The following is a 24835-nucleotide window of genomic DNA, read 5'->3' as shown; positions in this document are numbered from 1 at the left end:
CCATCCCGGAAACTAAATGCTCCAACAATATACATTTAACAAGGGCCCCGCATTTGCACGTTGTGTTTATTTTTATCGAGGCTCATCTCGTTCTTATTTTAAAAGGTTATCCTATAGCAACTACGTTTCTTATCGCGTTTGTCCTTATCAATTGAAAACAGTATATAGTCCTAATTAATTAAATGCTTGCAAGCTATTTGTAATGACATTCAGAAAAGCTAAAAAATTTTCAGAAATGGGGCTGTATATGCAATCAGCCGAACAAACAATTCTGGGCCCAAATCCAGCCCATGCGCGATGGACCAGACCTGGGCCTTCGCCTGTTCTACGCGGGCCTACTTAGTTTGCTTCGATTTGGGCTCGACCTTCATGAGGTCGAGGCCCTGAACTGATTCTTTATTTTGTGAAATGAGTTTATCAGTTTATGGGACAATATGGCAGAAGGAGAAAGAACTTTAACTAAAATGGATAGCTTTCCTATTTGGCCTACATTAGAGAATATACTATACCATCAGACTAAGTTTGAAATACAACTTATTACATTGGGCGTATTCTCACTTAGCAGTATACATACAAAGCTAGCATTCGTTAACCTACATTGATATACTTAGTATGTAGGCTGTTTCTATTGTCCAAACAAAAATGACAATCATTATACAATACATGATGTCTAATGTAACAATTTATGCATAAAAGTCACTCTTCAGGTCTTTTCTTTTGTATTCATGCTCAACTTTCCAATTACATTTGACAGAGTATTAGTCATGTACCTGGTGTAGAGAACGAAAAGAAGAAAAGAATGATCAGTTGGGCAGTATGCCACAAACACAGCAGCAGCAGATACACAGCAACAGCACAGCAACAAACCAAACCAAATGTTTTCCACAAACCTCAGACGACCAACAATATTTACCAGAACAAAGAGGACCAACAAATAGTCGAGTACCAAACCAATGAACCCAGAAAAGAAGGATGAAACAAACAGCAACAACAGAGTATTCAATGCAGCAACACTACCAATTGAATAACCAGAAACAGCTCAACCAATGCAAACCAAGAACTTGGCCAAGACAGCTTGACCAATATGCACTCTTATACAACTTTTCAGGCAGTGTTTGGTTGCAGTGTTTATTGGAAGCTAACTTGTGTTTTTTCAGTTTTCTTTGAACTCACTAGACCTCTCTTTGGACTAAAAATTTTACAGCCCTTTTTTTCTCTCTGAAAGCTAAAAGTCCAGCCTCAGACCCATAAACTTCAGCCCCTGTTTTAGTTGTCCAATGGCCTATTTATAGGCCAAATGCACCATTACAGCTGAGCTGCCCTACCTGCCAATTGGCAGAATGCCCATACCCTTTAAGCCCATCCTAAGCATGCTTGGTGTCAGCTACCTTTATTCCCCACGCCTGGTTTTTGTTTAATCCAGAATTATGGGCTCATTTGTTTATTCATTTTGAGCCCCATACCCTTGTGTCTTGTTCCCCATTGGTATTAGTTTAATCCTAAGTTAGTACCCTACTTGTCAGCTCACTTAAACTAATTACTTCTGTTCTTTTTAGCACCCCAGATTACCCCTGTCAACCTTGATTATTACTGCCCCTGCCTATTGCAGCATTAGGGCATTTTTTGCACTGATGAAAGCTCGAGCTCAGGACTGCCTAGACTGAACCCTTTTAGTCATTTTTATAATGCCAACAGACCATTTCAAACATTACTAGGTCATCCAGCCAGTGTCCGAGTTTAATTAGTTATGTGACAATCCTAACTCCTTCGATTCATTAGTTATAGAAAACTAATCGACGACATTTATCGAGTCGACTATACTAATTATAGCAGGTAATAATCGATCGCTCACATAAACAATACGTTTAGGGACCTAAAGGGCATCAGACAATTCTATGTTCAATAACTGGGGACCTATATAAGTTTATTCATTTGACGACCAATCTAATCGAACAGGTTCATCACAGAGTACATTCAGAATACAAATAGAAGACAAACGACCAAATAAAAGGTCTTTAACAGAGATGAAAGAAATCTGGATGAAAAATAACAAAATAACAAACAAACACAAAGAGATATGCTGACAACTTATTTGGAAATAAAACAAAAGAACGGAAAACTTACCAAAACGTTTAAACCAAACAGACCCAAATCAAACTCGACTTCGAACTTTTGAGGCCGAACAAACTTTAGTCAGGGTGTTCTCACATGAGAACACCTTGACTAAGGTCTATTAGACCTCAAACCTATGTCAAAACTGGCCGGGTTCCCCAGGTGCATGTGTTTCCAGTTCTGGATTTCCAGATCTGGATTTTTAGGAGTTGTGGGTAGATTCGGACCAAACCAAGTTTGGTTTGGTCACTAGGAAGGTCAGGGGGGTGTCTGGTATGAAGATGGGGTGGTTTGGTGTAGATCGAGTTTTGTCTCGAATCTTCAAATCCAGATTCGAGACGATAGGAGATGATTCGAGGTTCGTGGTTAGTGGATTCGTGTTCAGGGGAGTGAGGGGGTCTTAGGGTGTTCAGGGGGTGGTCACCGGCGTTCGTGCCGCCGGCTTTAATGGCGAAGGAGACTAGGGCGGCTGCTAGGGTTTGGGGGTTTCAGGGTTCAGGGAAGGAGACGAGTGAGGGGTGGGGTTCGGATAGGGGGCGTGGGGTGTAAGGGAAGGTTTATATATGGTGAGGTTGATCGGATCTGAGCCGTTAGATCAGATGATCTCAACGGCTTAGATCTGATGTTGAGAAATGGGACGGGGTCGTTTGGTAATTAAACGAGGTCGTTTGGTTTAAGTGGGGGATTGGATCGGATTGGTTATTGGGTCGGGTTTGAACACGGGTTGCTGAAAATGATCCTGGACCGTTGGATTGGATTGATTGGAACGGCTGAGATGGATTGGCCTGAAACGGTGTCGTTTCAGGAGGTGTCTGGGCAACCGGATTTGGACTGGGCCTACGTGCTGGTTGGGCCAGTTATTTTGTTTAATTTTTGGCCCAAACCGATTTCCTTCTCTTTTGTTTTTCTAATTTCATTTTTTTCTTTTAAAACAAAAATAAAAATAATAAATAACAAAATAACGAAATTAAAACTAAACAACAATGCAACATTTTAACACAATTATCACAAAAATTATTTAAGTAAGTTAACTAAAAGCCTAGAACGAGCGATGCACACATATATATATATATTTTGAATTTTCTTTTACTGACCGAATTATGGTTTAATCATCCTAACATGCATATTTTGTATTTTTGTTTGTTAATGATTAAATGCAAAAATGGACAGACTCACAAACGATTAACAAAACATGTCACGGAAAGACCGAAAAATTGTACAGCGAAGCCCTTTGCCGCTATTTTTATTTTCTTTTGGAGCAATTGTCCGTGAAGCAAAAATCACGTGCTTACAGCTGCCCCTCTTTGCACGAAGACACGAAGGGTTTTCGCGCAAAGATAAAGCGAGCGATTTTTGCCCGTCCGAATACTCCGTGGGAAGCATTTTTTGAAAAAGATTTGACCGAACCTTTGCTTCAGGGGTTTCCTACATATCCTGGGCTGAACAGGAATCAGGTCAATGTAGTTCGGGAAATTTTGGTAGCTGGGACTACCGTGCGACTGTATTACTTGCTGCTGTTGTGCGCTGTTGCATGCTGCTGTAGGATGCTACTGCTCAACCGATCTCCCTGTTACATTGCTCTAAAAGGAAAAACAAGAAGTTAAGCTAGAGTATGAGATCTCATCCATCTTCGACTTGTTCTTGTTGCCTTGCTTTCTTGTCGGCTAACGTTTTCCTCTGACGCCTTTATTTTGTGAACTTGGAGATGATGCTGGTCCTTCACCTTTTCTGACTGTCAGTTCTCATCACTTTGCTTGATTTGCTGGGGATACGGCTTTCTTCTTTAAATCTTCCAATGGTTTCTTCAGTGGTATGGCTTTTCATCAGAATTGTTATACTAGGCATGCTACAACGTTCCCAAACTGTTCCTTTTTCCTTTTGAATGGCGCGCTTGCCTCTGCAGTTGTCTGCTTCTTGGTGCTGGGGATTTCATTGTTTCCCGTTTGGGGATCTCTGTTGTACCCTTCCGTCTTCAGGTGGGGCGACTGATTCCAAAATCTAGAGCTGAATGTATTCCCGCATTATACTGGTGGGCGACCTAGAACTTAAGAGTATTCCCGCGTTATACTGGTGGGCGACCTAGAACTTAAAAGTATTCCCGCATTATACTGGTGGGCGACCTAGAACTTAAAAGTATTCCCGCATTATACTGGTGGGCGACCTAGAACTTAAAAGTATTCCCGCATTATACTGGTGGGCGACCTAGAACTTAAAGGTATTCCCGCATTATACTGGTGGGCGACCTAGAACTTAAATGTATTCCCGCATTATACTGGTGGGCGACCTAGAACTTAAATGTATTCCCACATTATACTGGTGGGCGACCTAGAACTTAAATGTATTCCCGCATTATACTGGTGGGCGACCTAGAACTTAAATGTATTCCCGCATTATACTGGTGGGCGACCTAGAATTTAAAAGTATTCCCGCATTATACTGGTGGGCGACCTAGAACTTAAATGTATTCCCGCATTATACTGGTGGGCGACCTAGAACTTAAATGTATTCCCGCATTATACTGGTGGGCGACCTAGAACTTAAAAGTATTCCCGCATTATACTGGTGGGCGACCTAGAACTTAAAAGTATTCCCGCATTATACTGGTGGGCGACCTAGAACTTAAAAGTATTCCCGCATTATACTGGTGGGCGACCTAGAACTTAAATGTATTCCCGCATTATACTGGTGGGCGACCTAGAACTTAAAAGTATTCCCGCATTATACTGGTGGGCGACCTAGAACTTAAATGTATTCCCGCATTATACTGGTGGGCGACCTAGAACTTAAAAGTATTCCCGCATTATACTGGTGGGCGACCTAGAACTTAAAAGTATTCCCGCATTATACTGGTGGGCGACCTAGAACTTAAAAGTATTCCCGCATTATACTGGTGGGCGACCTAGAACTTAAAAGTATTCCCGCATTATACTGGTGGGCGACCTAGAACTTAAAAGTATTCCCGCATTATACTGGTGGGCGACCTAGAACTTAAAAGTATTCCCGCATTATACTGGTGGGCGACCTAGAACTTAAAAGTATTCCCGCATTATACTGGTGGGCGACCTAGAACTTAAAAGTATTCCCGCATTATACTGGTGGGCGACCTAGAACTTAAAAGTATTCCCGCATTATACTGGTGGGCGACCTAGAACTTAAAAGTATTCCCGCATTATACTGGTGGGCGACCTAGAACTTAAAAGTATTCCCGCATTATACTGGTGGGCGACCTAGAACTTAAAAGTATTCCCGCATTATACTGGTGGGCGACCTAGAACTTAAATGTATTAAAATTGCTTCCTCGTTCTTCCGAGAAAATTTTCGACAACTGGCAGAAAATTTTCTGCCCCGGTCTTGGTGACTCCCTTGGCGTTGCTGTTCTCGTCAATCCTTTGCTTTCCTGCAGCAGACAGAAGGATTTAATTAGTTTTTATCGTGGTGGTAGAGGGTGCCTTTCTGGCGGATGGTCTTCCTTTCTTCCCCTTTTCTTGCTCTTTGTCCCCATAATTGGTTGGCGGGCAAAGTTGCCTGTTGGGGGTCTCTCGCCTGCTGGGGATCGGTTTTCAATTTATCCCCTTTTCTTCTTTCTCTTTAAACACATGATGTGGGGGTCTGCTTCTAACTCCCGAAACCACTCCCTTTTGGAGCTTACTTCTTCCAAAATTTCCGGGCACAATCCCTGCATTGCCTGGGACCGGCCTTTACGACTGTTTGTATCATCCGGCATTTGGATGAATTCTCCTTTGGTTTCTGGTAGTAAGCTTTGAAAAATCCTTTCAAGACACATTTTAGGAAAAGAAATAAAGATATGGAAAAAAGAAAAACTTTCTGAACCAATATTTTTGTGGGAGGAGACAATCCAAAGAACTTATCTGGAGGACACAATTGGTCCCCGTGATCATGACGTGCACCATAGATTCCCGACCCAGTCTATTTGTATCAATCAATTTGTCCGACGGTCTGACTTGCTGGGGATGATAAATGGATGTTCATCTTGTTGCAAATGTGGTAGCTTCGCTGATCTGTCTCGTCGCCTCATAGTGCCCTTCGAGGGGTTTTCACTAATGAGACTCTCTCTTTTCTCTCATCTCCCGGCGCCTTATGGTGCCTGTGAAGGTTTTCACCAATAAGACTCTCTCATTTTATATCCCTCATCTTACATCGCCTCTCGGTGCCTGCGAAGGTTTTCACCGATGAGACTCTCTCATTTTATTTCTTTCGAGGAATCGGGGTGTTGTAGATACGACCCTCTTTTCTGGAGATTCCTTTGACTATCAATTCGTTCCCAATCTTACGATCCTCTTCTTTGCTGGGGCTTGGTGTATTATTCTCGGCCTTATTTTCCGGATTTGGCATCTCTCGAACATTGATCGGGAGGTCTTTTGGATGTTGACGTTGGTTTTGGTGTGGGATTGAAGAAAGGCTACAAAAATGAAAACAATTTGAAGGGTGATGTGCTACAACTTTTGGAATCTAACCTTTGTTGGAACTTAAAACATAACCTCTGCCCCAGTTTTCTTGCTTGGGGAATTTTATTTTTTATGCTTATGTTGAGTTACGTGCGTTACGCACATTGTGCTATATTGTGCACACTATGTACATTATGCATCCTATATTTGCTATGATGCATACTATGACCGAGCCGTGAGGCGCCTACGTATCCTCTTTGAGGAATCAGGTCAAACGTAGTTCCCACGGTTTTATATTCCTTGATTTTTCTTTTCTTTCTTTCCATTTTCTTTTCCTTTTCTTTTTCTTTTTCTTTTCTTTTCCTTTCTTTTCTTTTTATTTTTATTTTTTTTTTTTTTTATATCTTTCCCATTAGTGATTCCAAAAGAGGGGTATTGAAAGAATTTGCTCAAGGCTCAAAGGGGAAAGCGAAGGTTAAAAGTGTTTGGATAGAAGAAAGAATTGCCTCCGTCATCTCATTATTCAACAAACGCCAAACACAAACAAATAAACCAAAATTGCCATAATTTAAAGAAATTACGCATAATATCTCTTGACTGCATCTGAGTTGATAGCCATGTCGACACATCCACCTTCGACATCTGTCAAACACAAGGCACCATTGGCCAAGACTCTGGTCACAATATAAGGCCCTTGCCAATTTGGGGCGAATTTGCCTTTCGCCTCGACCTGATGTGGGAGGATCTTCTTCAATACCTGCTGCCCTACTTCAAACTTCCTGGGGCGCACCTTTTTATTATACGTTCTTGCCATTCTCTTCTGGTACAGCTGACCATGGCACACTGCTGCCAATCTTTTCTCATCTATCAGGCTCAACTGTTCCAATCGAGCTTTGACCCATTCATCATCATCAATCCCGGCTTCAGCGACAATTCGGAGGGACGGAATTTCGACCTCCGCTGGTATCACGGCCTCAGTCCCATACACCAACAAATAAGGAGTTGTGCCTATGGAAGTCCGGACGGTAGTGCGGTAGCCCAACAAAGCAAAGGGCAATTTCTCGTGCCACTGTCTGGACCCTTCCACCATTTTTCGCAGTATCTTCTTGATATTCTTATTGGCTGCTTCGACTGCTCCATTTGCCTTAGGACGATATGGGGTGGAATTGCGGTGTGTAATCTTGAATTGTTGGCATACCTCTCTCATCAAGCTGCTATTAAGATTCGCACCGTTATCCGTGATGATCACTTTTGGGATCCCAAATCTGCAGATGATATGGGAGTGAATAAAGTCCACCACTGCCTTCTTGGTTACCGACTTGAAGGTTTTAGCCTCAACCCATTTGGTGAAGTAATCAATGGTCACTAGAATGAACCTGTGACCGTTGGATGCTGCTGGCTCGATGGGCCCGATGACATCCATGCCCCAGGCCACAAACGGCCAAGGTGCTGACATCGTATGTAACTCTGTTGGCGGAGAATGAATCAAATCTCCATGTATCTGGCACTGATGGCATTTCCTCACAAAAGTGATACAGTCGCGTTCCATGGTGAGCCAATAACACCCTGTTCGAAGGATCTTTCTTGCCAATACATATCCGCTCATGTGTGGTCCGCAAACTCCCGCATGTACCTCTTCCATAACCGTCATTGCTTGACTGGCATCTACGCATCTCAACAATCCCAAATCCGGGGTTCTTTTGTACAACACTCCTCCACTGAGGAAGAAACCATTCGACAAACGCCGAAGGGCTCTTTTTGGTCTCCCGAGGCATGTTCTGGATATATCCCCATTCTGAGGTATTCCTTGATATCATGAAACCAGGGTTCGCCATCTGCTTCTTCTTCTATGGTATTGCAGTAGGCGTGCTGATCACGGACTTGGATATGCAGAGGATCAACATACATTTTGTCAGGGTGGTGCAGCATTGATGCTAAGGTGGCTAAGGCATCTGCAACCTCATTGTGAACTCTCGGGATGTGTTTGAACTTCACCGATCGAAATTGCTTGCTCAGATCATGCAAGCATTGTCGGTATGGTATGAGCTTTAGATCTCGTGTTTCCCATTCCCCCTGAATTTGATGTACCAAGAGGTCCGAGTCTCCCAAGACCAAGACGTCTTGGACATCCATGTCAGCAGCCAAGCGCAGACCCAGAATGCAAGCCTCATATTCGGCCATATTGTTAGTGCAGTAGAAGCGCAGTTGGGCCGTAACAGGATAATGCCGTCCTGTTTCAGAAATGAGTACTGCCCCTATTCCAACCCCTTTTGCGTTTGCAGCTCCATCGAAGAAAAGCTTCCAACCTGATTCCTCGGGTAATTCCAACTCATTCGTATGCATCACCTCTTCATCAGGAAAATACGTTCTTAAGGGCTCGTATTTTTCATCAACGGGATTTTCTGCCAAATGGTCTGCCAGTGCCTGGGCTTTCATGGCCGTCCTTGTCACGTAGATGATATCAAATTCTGTGAGCAGAATTTGCCATTTTGCCAACCTCCCCGTGGGCATAGGTTTCTGAAAGATATACTTCAATGGGTCCAAGCGGGATATGAGATAAGTAGTATATGAAGACAGGTAGTGCTTCAACTTCTGAGCTACCCAAGTCAGGGCGCAACATGTTTTCTCGAGTTGAGTGTACTTGACCTCATGCACTGTGAATTTCTTGCTAAGATAGTAGATGGCCTGCTCCTTCCTCCCTGTGTCATCATGTTGCCCCAGTACACAACCAAATGAATTTTCCAAGACCGTCAGGTAAAGGATTAGGGGTTTCCCGGGCTTAGGCGGGACCAATACGGGTGGATTAGACAGATACCCTTTGATTTGGTCGAAAGCCTCCTGGCACTCTGCCGTCCAACCTACTGCAGCATCCTTTCTCAGTAGCCGAAATATGGGCTCACAAGTTGCTGTGAGTTGAGCGATGAACCTGCTGATATAATTGAGTCTACCCAGCAAGCTCATTACCTCTGTTTTGTTCCTTGGCGGTGGCAAATCTCGGATGGATTCAATTTTGGATGGGTCCAACTCAATCCCCCGTCGACTGACGATGAATCCTAGCAACTTCCCTGATGGAACCCCGAATGCGCATTTGGCCGGGTTAAGCTTGATATCATACCTCCGGAGTCTTTGGAAAAATCTCCTTAGGTCTGCTACATGGTCCTCCTGACGCCAAGATTTGATGATCACATCATCGACGTACACCTCAATTTCCTTGTGTATCATGTCATGAAACACCGCAGTCATTGCTCGCATGTACGTTGCCCCGGCGTTCTTTAACCCGAACGGCATTACCCGATAGCAGTAGGTTCCCCATGGCGTAATAAACGCTGTCTTCTCAGCATCCTCTTCGTCCATTAGGATCTGATGATAACCCGCATAGCAATCCACAAAGGATCCGATCTCGCGCCCAGCGCAATTATCGATCAGGATATGAATGTTGGGTAACGGGAAATTGTCCTTGGGACTTGCTTTGTTGAGATTGCGGTAGTCGACGCACACCCTGATTTTTCCATCCTTCTTTGGGACTGGTACCACATTGGCCAGCCACTCGGGATACCGAGTGACCCGAATGACCTTAGATTGTAATTGCTTAATCACCTCTTCTTTGATCTTTACACTCATTTCTGTTTTAAATTTCCTTAGTTTTTGCTTGACCGGAGGGTATGCCGGGTCAGTGGGCAATTTGTGAACCACTAAATCGGTGCTCAATCCAGGCATATCATCATATGACCATGCAAAAACATCTTTGAATTCCCTGAGAGTTTCGATCAATTCTGCTTTGACATTCGGCTCAATGTGGATGCTAATTTTGGTCTCTTGGATGTTATCAGCGTTTCCTAGGTTCACAGCCTCAGTGTCATTTAGGTTAGGCTTGGGTTTCTCTTCAAATTGGCATAGTTCTCGATTTATTTCTTCGAAGGCTTCCCTTTCGTCACATTCGGATTCATTATCACAAACGACCTCTTGCATCATTGAGTCAGATTCAGATTGATTTATTAGACTAGGTCGAAGATCCGTTGTGCATGCCATGTCATTAGGACCAGTAAAAAGAGAACTGTTCAGAAAGAAAACAAAACCAGAAATTAAAATGGGACAAAAGAAAAGAACTTTATTAAATTTGCAGGATAAAAAGGGTTCACACTTTTACAAAACGAAAGTAAAATTGGGATTACACCCTTGGATAATCCGATCAAACAAACAAACAAACAAAACATTAATCAAAGCCTACTACCAAGACTCCCCTCGGACAGGGAGAGGAGTAATCGTCCAATTGTTGGTCTTGGCCTCAGGCCCCACAAATTGTATCTCTGCCCTGCTGGAACCCTCTCCAGCTTCCACCATACTGACATCTGCGAATAGTCTCTCAAAACTCTGATTCAGGTCTTCATTTACACCGATCAAAGGTCCTCGAATCTTTGGGATCGCTGACCCCTTGGCACTTGCTTTAACAAAAGACCTTGAGAGGCGTGGCACTGGTTTAGGCAGAAACCAGACCTTCTTCTTCATTCTTCGCGCCTCCTTCCTGTCTGCTGCGGTTGGTTTGAACCCCAACCCGAAGGTTTCCAGATTCTTAGGAAGGGAAACAGGTTGGACTATCCCTTGAAGTTCAACTCCCAGGCCTTTTCCCTGCACAAATCCGTTACCCAGCATCTCCGATACCATCATGACTGTTGCGGCAGCTACCCTAGGGTGCGGGATGATTTCTCCTTCAGAGATTTTGTTGGCCGACCCTGTATCGAGAATCTGGTAGACCCAAGGACCCTTGTCATCACTGGTCTCTATGAAAGGCACAATGATTCCGCCCATGGTGTATGTTGTATCCTCACCGTGCAACACGACCTCTTGTCTTTCCCACTCGAACTTCACTGTCTGATGTAGGGTGGAAGGCACCGCTTTAGCTGCGTGAATCCAGGGTCGTCCTAACAGCAAGTTGTAAGATACCGTGGCGTCCAATACCTGGAATTCCATGGTAAACAGGACCGGGCCAATGGTTAGTTCAAGTACAACATCCCCCACAGTGGCTGTTCCGTTTCCGTCAAACCCTCGGACACAGATGCTATTCTCCCGGATTCTTCCACGGTCAATCTTTAACTGGTCCAGGGTGGACAATGGACAAATATTGGCGCTTGAGCCGTTATCCACCAATACTCGGGTTACCACCGAGTCTTCACATTTGACAGCTAGGTATAGAGCTTTGTTATGCTCCGTACCTTCCACCGGCAGGTCATCATCTGAGAATGTCACTCTGTTCACCTCGAAAATCTTGCTAGCAATGGTTTCCAGGTGGTTTACAGAAATCTCACTGGGTACATGAGCCTCGTTCAATATCTTTAACAGGGCCCGACGATGTTCCTCGGAATGGAGGAGTAATGACAATAGTGAGATCTGGGCAGGTGTTTTTCTCAGCTGCTCAACCACAGAATAGTCTTGTACTTTCATCTTCCTCAGGAAGTCTTCAGCCTCTTCTTCTGACACTGGCTTCTTGGTTGCCACTGGGTTGGTTTTTCTTAACTCCGCCGGAGCAAAACATCGACCTGATCGAGTCAAACCTTGCGCTTCACAACTGACTTCTTCCACCTGTTTTCCTTGGTACGTTACCACTGCTTTTTCATATTTCCAGGGCACAGCCCTGCTGTCAAGCACAGGCAGTTGGACCACCGGCTTTATGGTCACCCGTTCTCTACATACCCCTTTCAACATGACTGCCGGTGTGGGCAGGATCCCTGGTATTACCAATTTGCTTGGCTCGGGTTTGCTTGTTATGACGGACGGGTTCTTCCCCCATATTACTACCGGCTTGACACCTTCTCCCTGCGACTGTACATTTGTTCCTCCCCTGGTTAAGACTTCTTTTGGGGCAGCTTGGATCATCATCACTGTTTGTGAGGGTTTTCTTAATTCACCTCCCTCACACACCAACTCAATCATGTGAGCTTCGTGGTGCGCTGGCAGCGGGTTTTGGTTGATGTTAGGAGCCTCCGGTGTCTGGACCTCGATCTTATTGGTGTCAATAAGATCCTGTATGGCATGCCTTAACTTCCAACACTTCTCGGTATCGTGCCCGAGCATCCCTGAACAGTATTCACAACTGATTGAACGGTCCAAATTCTGAGGTGGGGGATTTGGTTCCCGAGTATGGACGGGACTAACCAAACCCAATTGTCGCAGCTTGTGGAACACAGCGGTGTAGGTTTCTCCCAGTTCGGTGAAGGTTCTTTGCTTCCGCAACCTGTCATTTCTGGCATCTGGATTTCCCCGGAAACCTGCCCCTGAAGGATTTCTATATGCCATTGGTGGAGGGTAAGTGTTTTGTGGTGGTGCATATATGTTCTGGGGAGCCGGTGCGCGCCATTGTGGGCGAACCGGGGGCTGAGTGTATATCTGGGCTTGGTGTACGGAACAATGCGGTTCTCGAGGTGGATAGAAATTTTGTGGTGGGTTGTATGGATAGTTTGGCCTGTGAGGCCTGGGTTGGTTGTAGTGTGGCCTGCCAGCCCTGGGCCAACTGCCTGCCTCGATCGTGGCAACCTCTTCTTTCTTTCTTCTTAGCGCACCTCCCGTGCCGCTTTGAATAGCCTGGGTTGTGGCCTTAAGTGCCGAATAGTTTAAGATCTTGTCCGACCTCAAACCTTCTTCTATCATGACCCCTATTTTGACCACCTCGTTGAAAGATTTTCCAACCGTTGTCACCAAGTGACCAAAGTAGGTTGGATCCAATGTCTGCAAAAAGTAGTCTACCATCTCTCCCTCTCTCATGGGAGGATCGACCCTAGCTGCTTGTTCTCTCCAGCGGAACCCGAACTCGCGAAAACTTTCCCCGGGTTTCTTCCCAGTTCTCAATAATGTGAGACGGTCGGGGACTATCTCTAGATTGTACTGGAAATGACCTGCAAAAGCCTGTGCCAGATCATCCCACGTGTACCACCTGCTGAAATCCTGCCTGGTATACCATTCCAGTGCAGATCCGCTCAGACTTTGGCCGAAGCAAGCTATCAAAAGCTCATCCTTGCCTCCTGCCCCTCTCATTTTGCTACAGAATCCCCGCAAATGTGCCATGGGATCACCGTGCCCTTCATATAAATCAAACTTGGGCATCTTGAACCCAGCCGGGAGTTGGACATCTGGGAAAGGGCACAGATCTTTGTATGCCACGCTGACTTGATTGCCCAGCCCGTGCAAGTTTCTGAAGGATTGCTCCAGGCTTTTGAACTTTCTTAACACTTCATCCTGTTCAGGGGCCTTAACAGGCTTCTCAACCTCTGCCGGTACTTCCAAATGGGGATTGTAAACCTGTGGTTCCGGTGCGTGGAATGTAGGCTCAGGGGGATAGTATTGTGTATCGTGAGCCTGAAACAATGGCTCACTGGTCGTTCGCTGCAAAGGGGCTGATGCAGGTCCCACAAAAATGGGAATGTTGGATGTTGGGAGAGGTTGGTGGGGTGGTGGAGCTTGGGAATCATGAGGGCTTCTCTCCTGATGATAGAGGGGGTTTGGGCGGCTTGTGGAAGGGCCAGAGTGAGGGTACTCCGGTACGTGTCCCAGTGTCTCAGGGCTCTTTTGTGTTTTGGCCAGGGCTAGCTGCATTGCATGCATCTCTAGTCCCATCCTTTCAATCTTTTCCATTGCCTCTTTTAGCAACTGGCTCATCGGCCTTTCTTCCTCATTACTATTCTCTGAAGTAGTCATGCTTGTTGCTACCGGTCCTTTGGATCTGGTTTGGTATGAATGTGTTGCCAGAATTCTTTAACAACTAACTGTCTGGTTATCAGACAACAACAAACTTTGTTAGTGTTAGAGCTTAACAGATTTGATCATAACACATAGAGGATGCAATGCACCTAGGCAGTTAACCGTTTCTACATGCTTTGCTTCAAACCACATGCGTCATCCCGGTTTGTTCATTTGTCTCTTTTAGAGTATTCTGCGAAACCCCGCGTCCTATTTTATTTACATTTTCTTTTCTTTATTTATTAAAAGCGGTCGAATCTTATGGGGATTGCCTACGTATCACGTCCCCGCGTGAATCAGACCAGGCGTAGTTCTGCCTTAAAGTAAAAACACACAATTTTTGTGAAATCATTGAATTCATTCTCAAAGTTTTGCTATTACAAATTACATCAAGCAAGGAATAGCAATAGTACAAACTCGACGGTTTCAAACTCGGTTTAACGAAAAAGAAAACAACATATGGAAAAACAACCAAAGCCAAATAAACAGGACTTGACCAAAACTAATTCTCCAATTTAAGGGGCCGTGAGGCATCATCCGGCCTTTTTGCGGCTCTAGGTGTAAGGTCTCTTTGCAAGCTCTTCAATTCGTTCATAATCCGGCGGACGCAACCCATGATGGAAACAAGGAGGGTCTTCCGAGGTGTTCGCTCATATGCCGAGCATTTCATGTAGATGTAATGCCCTATTTCATCAATCCTTCCCCGGATGTTGTCCCTTTCTGTGAACAAATGCCTTATCTGTTGGTTCTTCAATCCCAGTGTTTGCGCATTGTTGGCAAGCTGATCCTGGAACATCTCCATTTGCCTTTCCATTCTGGTCATTGCATCGTAATAATGCCTTCTGTCGTCTTGGGCATTTCGTGTTTGCTTGAGGATCCTTTCTCGAAGAGAGGCATTCGTTTCCCTTAATGTCCCGATGCTCAGTTCATACTCCCTTATGACTTGTTGCAGGTGCTGCCTCCGAGCCATCGCACCCTTTGCCCACTTGGTTCGCAATTTTGCTGTGCTGGCCCTGGCTTTTTCCAAATCTTCCTGGCATTCCGCAACCTGATCTTTTAACCCTGCTATCAATCTTTTATCTGCCTGGCTTCTTAGCTGGCTATTAGCCTCTTTTTTCATTCTCCGGATCTGAGCTTTGACGATCTCGCTTTCTCTGATTAACTGGTTCTTTTCTCCCTTGTGGGCAGCAGACTGTAATTGGCACTCAAACTTCATATCCTGGATTTGTTGCTTCAGTTTGCCTGCTTTGACAAGATATTCTTGCTCTTTGGCCAACCAGTCCCACTGTTCTTGTGAAGATTTGGCAAATTCTTGCAGGTGAGGTCTTTTGGTCGGTCTTCCAGGTGATGTCTCCCTTTTGTACCAGGCTTGATACCCGGGCGAAACTTCCCCTTTTGCCCGATTCATTACACAAGTATTTGCTTCTAAGTATTGACATTGGCTCCAAATTTGACGAACCCTTGCTTCAGGAAACTGGCCGTCGGGACTGATCTCGATTACCTGGATGCTCAGATCCTCGTCTTTCGGCACTATCTGATACCTCCCAAGTTGCCTTAAAACCCGATGCGGCGCGTATGGTTGAATGCTCTTAAGTCCCATTAAAAGAAAATGGGGCCTGGCTGCTGGCATGTATATGACTTCGTCGATCGGTAACCATCCTAGCGCCCACTGTATTTGACTGGCGTTGAGGGTTTGGAAATATGAGGTCCATGCTACAACTCCTTCTGGTAGGTAGGTTTCATCAACTCTGGTATAGAACTCCTCTATGCAGGTCTTTCCAGCGGATCCATGGCTCAGAAACTGGGCTCGGTGACATAGGTGTTCGATCATCCACATTTGCAACAACAAATTGCAACCCTCGAAAAAGCTTCCTCCGGCTTTGCAAGAAGTGAGTGCCCGGAATATATCAGATACTATCATGGGCGCCAACGTACTATCACTCTGTGTGAGCAACGTACTGACGACCCCTGCTATCTTTATGTCAATATTCCCATCTTTTCTTGGGAATATTAGTAGTCCTAAGAAAGTTATCATGAAAGCAATTCGTCTATGTTCTTCCCACTTCTGGCGATTACCTTTGCTGCACAACTGGTTTTCTGGCTTGTCGAATCCTCCTATGTGACCATATCTTTGATATATGAAACTCGTGCTGCAAAAACCTTTTGCCAAGTCAGGGTTATGAACTGTTCTGACTATCTTTAAGGAGTCCAGGAACCGGTGTACTGCTACAGCTCTTGGAGCAATCAGATATTTGTGCCTCAAAGGAGTCTCAGTGCTGCCGATATACCCTGCTATTTCTTCTAAAGTTGGGGTAAGTTCGAAATCTGAGAAGCGGAAGACATTGTGCGCAGGATCCCAGTGGGGGACTAGTGCCCTTATGATATCTCCTCGTGGCCTGATATCCAACAAACTCGTGAGGCCTTTCAGATACTTCTTGATTTCGTCATGCCCCTCTTTGCCCAAATCATTCCACCAGAGCCGCAATTGGAGGGGAATTTTATTCATGATTGAAAAGGGTTCATTCGGAATCGTGCTCATTCTGCACATTTATTAACAAGATTTTAACAAACGACACTTATCCTGCTAAAAACAAAAATATATGCGATTTTTTGTGAATTTTGAATTTTCATATATATATATATATAAAACTTTCTAAAGAAGTCAATAACGGAAAATATTTTGGATTTTTTTTTTTTTTTTTCGAAAAACTGGGAGCCTGAAAGGACTTTTCTAGACCTTTAACAAGATAAATACTTTTGCCATAAATAAAGATATATACATTTTGAAATAAAGCAAAACTTTTGAATTTTTCATATATATATATATATATATATATATATATACATATATTTGTAACAAATAATAAAAGTAAAGACCACACAAGACTTTTTTTTATTATATAAAAAAATTTTAAAATAAGATTTTTTTTTATTTTTATGACAAGACAACTCTATATTTCTATTGATATATTTTTTATTATGAAAGGCAGAACAACGACTTTTCAAAATTTTGGCAGAGTTTTGACAGTATTTGTTTTTTTTTTCAACAATAAACAATCAATTCCTAACCGTTATTTCCCTTTTTTTCACAATATTCCAAATATTCAAACACCGGTCAGCATGCGGGCATGAGACAAATAAATGTACGGAAAACAGTGGGATGCACCAGAATGGTCTTTTCATATCAGGTTGCTAGTCCTAGACGGACCCAACCCCTGTGTTGAGTCCCCTAAGTCATATGCAACGTGATGCAAATAAGCGTTCCTACTAGGGATCCGGCATGAAGTCACGTTATTCTATGTTCAAAACCTGGGTCGGTGTTCTAGACAGTGTACCCGAGCGGACAACTCGAGTTGAGGAAGGAGCTCCTTTCCGGGAACCAAAAGGCCAGCCGGCTTAGAAACTTTCCGAACCTCTTTTATTTAGGGTATGACACTAACAGAATAAGGAGTCTCAACCAGTGAGCACATCCCCGGAGGTGAGAAGAGAAAGGTTTCGGCACAGTTTATATACAGTTCAAATAATATCAAAGCGGTAACAGCAACATTTAGCACATTAGTCTCAAAAACATGTAATAATCAGATAATAAATAAAGCCAAATAATAACAATTATTCTAAGCTCGACTTCTTAACCCTGAACTATTGGTTCTGGGTTTTATGTCCCCAGCAGAGTCGCCAGAGCTGTCACACCTCCTTTTTCCGCACCCGAGAGGGCGCAAGGGAGTTTTTCCAATTAAAGGACAATCGGAACGGGATTAGTTTATTTATTTTAGAGTCGCCACTTGGGAGATTTAGGGTGTCCCAAGTCACCAATTTTAATCCCGAATCGAGGAAAATAATGACTCTATATTACAGTCTGCGTACCAGAAATCCGGATAAGGAATTCTGTTAACCCGGGAGAAGGTGTTAGGCATTCCCGAGTTCCGTGGTTCTAGCACGGTCGCTCAACTGTTATATTCGGCTTATTTATCTGATTTTTAATACAATTATGAACCTATGTGCCAATTTTATCTTTTATCCGCTTTTATCGTTCACCGTTATTTTTATAGGACTTGCAACGTCGTGAAAACATATCTCGAACCACGCTACATCAATGCACCCGTGGTTATTGATATATCTCGACTCGGCTGGGATTTGGATTTGGGTCACATAAATGTGCACCCGAGTTTAAGAAGGTAAGGTTTTATTAAAGCGTATCCTAAAGAGACTAACGTGTTGTTATTTAGGGAGGGTTGTGAGATTTGCTAAGCAACCCATCCCGGAAACTAAATGCTCCAACAATATACATTTAACAAGGGCCCCGCATTTGCACGTTGTGTTTATTTTTATCGAGGCTCATCTCGTTCTTATTTTAAAAGGTTATCCTATAGCAACTACGTTTCTTATCGCGTTTGTCCTTATCAATTGAAAACAGTATATAGTCCTAATTAATTAAATGCTTGCAAGCTATTTGTAATGACATTCAGAAAAGCTAAAAAATTTTCAGAAATGGGGCTGTATATGCAATCAGCCGAACAAACAATTCTGGGCCCAAATCCAGCCCATGCGCGATGGACCAGACCTGGGCCTTCGCCTGTTCTACGCGGGCCTACTTAGTTTGCTTCGATTTGGGCTCGACCTTCATGAGGTCGAGGCCCTGAACTGATTCTTTATTTTGTGAAATGAGTTTATCAGTTTATGGGACAATATGGCAGAAGGAGAAAGAACTTTAACTAAAATGGATAGCTTTCCTATTTGGCCTACATTAGAGAATATACTATACCATCAGACTAAGTTTGAAATACAACTTATTACACTGGGCGTATTCTCACTTAGCAGTATACATACAAAGCTAGCATTCGTTAACCTACATTGATATACTTAGTATGTAGGCTGTTTCTATTGTCCAAACAAAAATGACAATCATTATACAATACATGATGTCTAATGTAACAATTTATGCATAAAAGTCACTCTTCAGGTCTTTTCTTTTGTATTCATGCTCAACTTTCCAATTACATTTGACAGAGTATTAGTCATGTACCTGGTGTAGAGAACGAAAAGAAGAAAAGAATGATCAGTTGGGCAGTATGCCACAAACACAGCAGCAGCAGATACACAGCAACAGCACAGCAACAAACCAAACCAAATGTTTTCCACAAACCTCAGACGACCAACAATATTTCCCAGAACAAAGAGGACCAACAAATAGTCGAGTACCAAACCAATGAACCCAGAAAAGAAGGATGAAACAAACAGCAACAACAGAGTATTCAATGCAGCAACACTACCAATTGAATAACCAGAAACAGCTCAACCAATGCAAACCAAGAACTTGGCCAAGACAGCTTGACCAATATGCACTCTTATACAACTTTTCAGGCAGTGTTTGGTTGCAGTGTTTATTGGAAGCTAACTTGTGTTTTTTCAGTTTTCTTTGAACTCACTAGACCTCTCTTTGGACTAAAAATTTTACAGCCCTTTTTTTTCTCTCTGAAAGCTAAAAGTCCAGCCTCAGACCCATAAACTTCAGCCCCTGTTTTAGTTGTCCAATGGCCTATTTATAGGCCAAATGCACCATTACAGCTGAGCTGCCCTGCCTGCCAATTGGCAGAATGCCCATACCCTTTAAGCCCATCCTAAGCATGCTTGGTGTCAGCTACCTTTATTCCCCACGCCTGGTTTTTGTTTAATCCAGAATTATGGGCTCATTTGTTTATTCATTTTGAGCCCCATACCCTTGTGTCTTGTTCCCCATTGGTATTAGTTTAATCCTAAGTTAGTACCCTACTTGTCAGCTCACTTAAACTAATTACTTCTGTTCTTTTTAGCACCCCAGATTACCCCTGTCAACCTTGATTATTACTGCCCCTGCCTATTGCAGCATTAGGGCATTTTTTGCACTGATGAAAGCTCGAGCTCAGGACTGCCTAGACTGAACCCTTTTAGTCATTTTTATAATGCCAACAGACCATTTCAAACATTACTAGGTCATCCAGCCAGTGTCCGAGTTTAATTAGTTATGTGACAATCCTAACTCCTTCGATTCATTAGTTATAGAAAACTAATCGACGACATTTATCGAGTCGACTATACTAATTATAGCAGGTAATAATCGATCGCTCACATAAACAATACGTTTAGGGACCTAAAGGGCATCAGACAATTCTATGTTCAATAACTGGGGACCTATATAAGTTTATTCATTTGACGACCAATCTAATCGAACAGGTTCATCACAGAGTACATTCAGAATACAAATAGAAGACAAACGACCAAATAAAAGGTCTTTAACAGAGATGAAAGAAATCTGGATGAAAAATAACAAAATAACAAACAAACACAAAGAGATATGCTGACAACTTATTTGGAAATAAAACAAAAGAACGGAAAACTTACCAAAACGTTTAAACCAAACAGACCCAAATCAAACTCGACTTCGAACTTTTGAGGCCGAACAAACTTTAGTCAGGGTGTTCTCACATGAGAACACCTTGACTAAGGTCTATTAGACCTCAAACCTATGTCAAAACTGGCCGGGTTCCCCAGGTGCATGTGTTTCCAGTTCTGGATTTCCAGATCTGGATTTTTAGGAGTTGTGGGTAGATTCGGACCAAACCAAGTTTGGTTTGGTCACTAGGAAGGTCAGGGGGGTGTCTGGTATGAAGATGGGGTGGTTTGGTGTAGATCGAGTTTTGTCTCGAATCTTCAAATCCAGATTCGAGACGATAGGAGATGATTCGAGGTTCGTGGTTAGTGGATTCGTGTTCAGGGGAGTGAGGGGGTCTTAGGGTGTTCAGGGGGTGGTCACCGGCGTTCGTGCCGCCGGCTTTAATGGCGAAGGAGACTAGGGCGGCTGCTAGGGTTTGGGGGTTTCAGGGTTCAGGGAAGGAGACGAGTGAGGGGTGGGGTTCGGATAGGGGGCGTGGGGTGTAAGGGAAGGTTTATATATGGTGAGGTTGATCGGATCTGAGCCGTTAGATCAGATGATCTCAACGGCTTAGATCTGATGTTGAGAAATGGGACGGGGTCGTTTGGTAATTAAACGAGGTCGTTTGGTTTAAGTGGGGGATTGGATCGGATTGGTTATTGGGTCGGGTTTGAACACGGGTTGCTGAAAATGATCCTGGACCGTTGGATTGGATTGATTGGAACGGCTGAGATGGATTGGCCTGAAACGGTGTCGTTTCAGGAGGTGTCTGGGCAACCGGATTTGGACTGGGCCTGCGTGCTGGTTGGGCCAGTTATTTTGTTTAATTTTTGGCCCAAACCGATTTCCTTCTCTTTTGTTTTTCTAATTTCATTTTTTTCTTTTAAAACAAAAATAAAAATAATAAATAACAAAATAACGAAATTAAAACTAAACAACAATGCAACATTTTAACACAATTATCACAAAAATTATTTAAGTAAGTTAACTAAAAGCCTAGAACGAGCGATGCACACATATATATATATATATTTTGAATTTTCTTTTACTGACCGAATTATGGTTTAATCATCCTAACATGCATATTTTGTATTTTTGTTTGTTAATGATTAAATGCAAAAATGGACAGACTCACAAACGATTAACAAAACATGTCACGGAAAGACCGAAAAATTGTACAGCGAAGCCCTTTGCCGCTATTTTTATTTTCTTTTGGAGCAATTGTCCGTGAAGCAAAAATCACGTGCTTACACCCCGAAGCCGAAGAAGAGCACTATTCGAAAGCCTAAGGCTGATACTATGGCCTTATCTCCAGAAACGGCCCAACGCCTCCGGGACCAGGAAGAAGAAGAAGATGACGACTGCATGTTGGTAGCTCGTAAAAGAGGAAACACTAGTTCTTTGAAGTCTGTCGAACCGGTGGTGGCAGATGCAGTTCATTCTAGGACCGAAGAAATCTCCGACGGGAGCTCAAGCAAAGTCCCCGAGCCATCGGGTAGCAAAAGAGCACCTTGTTTTGGAGGTCATTTGGAATGTGAGACCGAGGGGCCCGGTCCCAAGCCCCTTCAAATAGAAGAGAACACCCTGAGTGGATCACTTGGGGTAATCAATATAGATGATTCATCGTCTGGCCCTGAGTTCTCCGAGGGGCAATTTCGAGATGCTCGGAACATGAGAACTTCCAATGTGGGGATGAGCCACGAAGGGCATGATATCTTTCAAGAATGCCTAGCTGGGATCGAGGATGGCCCCGACCCAGATGCTTCTTTCATTTTCGATGAGGCCCGGCGTCTCTTCAAACAAGTAAGTTTTTGTCTTTTGAAATTACGCTTGTACTGTATCCTTGTTGTTCTAAGTCTGACCTATCCCTGTTTGTGAAGGCCATCGTGCACCATAAGAAAGCATTCTCCAAGTATCGAATCGAGCTTATTTGATGTGAGGTCGAGCTCAAGAAGATCTCGAAAGAGATGGACAGTCTTAAAATCCTCTATGTCAAGAAAGAGGTGGAGATCAGCGATCTCCGAGTTGAATTGACGAAAGCTTGTCAAGAACGGACCAAGCTCGTTAAAAAGGTAATATAGCCTTTGAGGGTCTGCTATGTAGTTGTTTGGTTTGACGACTAATGCTTCAATTTTGCAGTTTCAATAGAAGGGCGAGTTGGTGGAGCAGCTTTGGAAGGAGCTTAAGATGAAGGAGGCCGAGACCCTGGGGTGGAGGCAAGGCATGGACAATCTCGCCTCTGAGAAAGAAACTCTTTGAGAGCAGCTGGCTTCACTCGAACGCCTATTTCAAAGGGTGAAGGAGGAGAGCCTAGCTCGAGGCCGCGAAATCGAGGAGCTTAAAGCTAAATCCATTGTTGAGCTGGCCAAGGCCAAATCTGACACTAAGGCAATTATATCTTCGTACCGAGCCGAGCTGAAGTAGCTAATGCCCGGGAAAATGAGATCTCTGCTACTACCGAAGTCAGGTTATTGTGTGCACTCGACCATGCCAGGCGACAGTCTCGGAGAGAAACCCTTGAGGAGGTGCATGCTCGCCGCTTTGATTTCTCGACTAATATTGAAAAGCCTAAGACTTCGGAAGAGGAGGCCGCCGCTTTGCTTTCTAATGACGAGGATTCAACCAGTGGCTCCGACAGTGGGGGAGGTGAAGATGAAGGCCCTGAGGATGAGGCTCTCGAAGACGCAGCTCCTGAAGGAGATGCAACTGCCGAATATGTGGCCCTAGAGTAGTTTTTAGGTTTCTTTGTTTTGCCTTAGTGTTTTTTGTGTAAGGACCCTTCGCGAGCATTTGTAAATATCTTTTGGAATTACAAAGGAAATCTTTGTTTCAACCTTAGCTTGTGGTGAATCCCATCTCGTCTTTATTTATGGAAAATTCAATTGTACAACCCAAATGATCAGTCTGAGTATTGGTTTGAACTCAGAACATAATGGACCCCTAGGTTTTTTACTGATCGACATAATGCCTCTTAAGGTCTTAGGTAATTCTCGAGCTTAAATCACCTTGATAGGAGCCCGGGCTGTCAGAATTTTCGATTCTAAGTCGAGTGAGAACGAGGTCTCGACCTCTATATGTTTTGGCCCTTAAGCCTTTTAAGTTGGCCATTAGGATCTTATAGATCGGCCCTTAGGCTCTTTAAGTTGGCCCTTAGGCTCTTATACATCGTCCCTTAGGCTCTTTAAGTTGGGCCGTTTCGGCCTCTAAAATGGCTATAATTTTTCCATCTTTTCAGATAAAAAACTTAGTCAAAATTTTTGTATGCCTTAGTATGTGTTTTTTATACCTGTTTGGGTTTTTCCGAAGGTTCGACGTATCAGAACCTTATTAGTAATTTGTTTGTGTAAACATAATCGAATACCTCTTGAGGTTTTTTTGAAGGCTGATATTATCGAAGACTTTAAATTATTCGAGGCCTGAATTTATCATAGCCCTTTAAATTATTCGAGGGCTAAATTTTTAAAGCCCTTTATATTTTGCTTTTGCCGAGGGTAGCCTAATTTAACTAGTTTTTTCAAAGTGTTTGAAGGCCTTTGATTTATAGCAGAAGTCGAATGTCTCCGAGCCGCATTATTTAGGTCGTAGCCTTTTTGCATGACCGTAGTCTTTAATATGGCTGTAGCCTTTTTGCTTGACCGTAGTCTTTAATATGGTCGTAGTCTTTGGGTACGTCACTTGGACTTGTTTCTCGATAACTTTTCGAACTTGTTCGAAAAGTTAGTCCCCGAGTATATTAGCCTTGGCCTTTGTTTCGAAGGGATGCCTCTTTGAGGTCTTATGTCGAGTTTTTGGTGACTCGAATATATTAACTGTCGATGATAATCCCCGAGCATTCGGGGGTGCTTTTACACTTTGGATCTTGAGCCGTTTCCCGTAGGATTATAAGTGTAGAGCTCGTATAATAGTAGACTTCTTTGGGACACGAAGTGTTTTTGATATAAACAAAATGCTTCTTCAAATAATTTGATACATGGGTACATGTTTTTCCGTTGGGGCTCGACTATTCTATATGGACACGGTTCATCTAACCATTTGACCCATTGCAAGGTTTTCCTATCAAGGACCTCTTAGGCGTGAAGTATTTTCCTTGAAAATATAACCTCCGAGTGTGATGCCCCCCAATATTCAAGGTTGATTGAAAAGAAGTCTTGGATACTGTTGAGTTTCCTTAGGTAGCACA

This window comes from Nicotiana tabacum, chromosome 16 (assembly GCF_000715075.1).
Source record: "Nicotiana tabacum cultivar K326 chromosome 16, ASM71507v2, whole genome shotgun sequence".
Lineage (NCBI taxonomy): Eukaryota > Viridiplantae > Streptophyta > Magnoliopsida > Solanales > Solanaceae > Nicotiana > Nicotiana tabacum.
Note: the sequence above shows the minus strand (reverse complement) of the source record.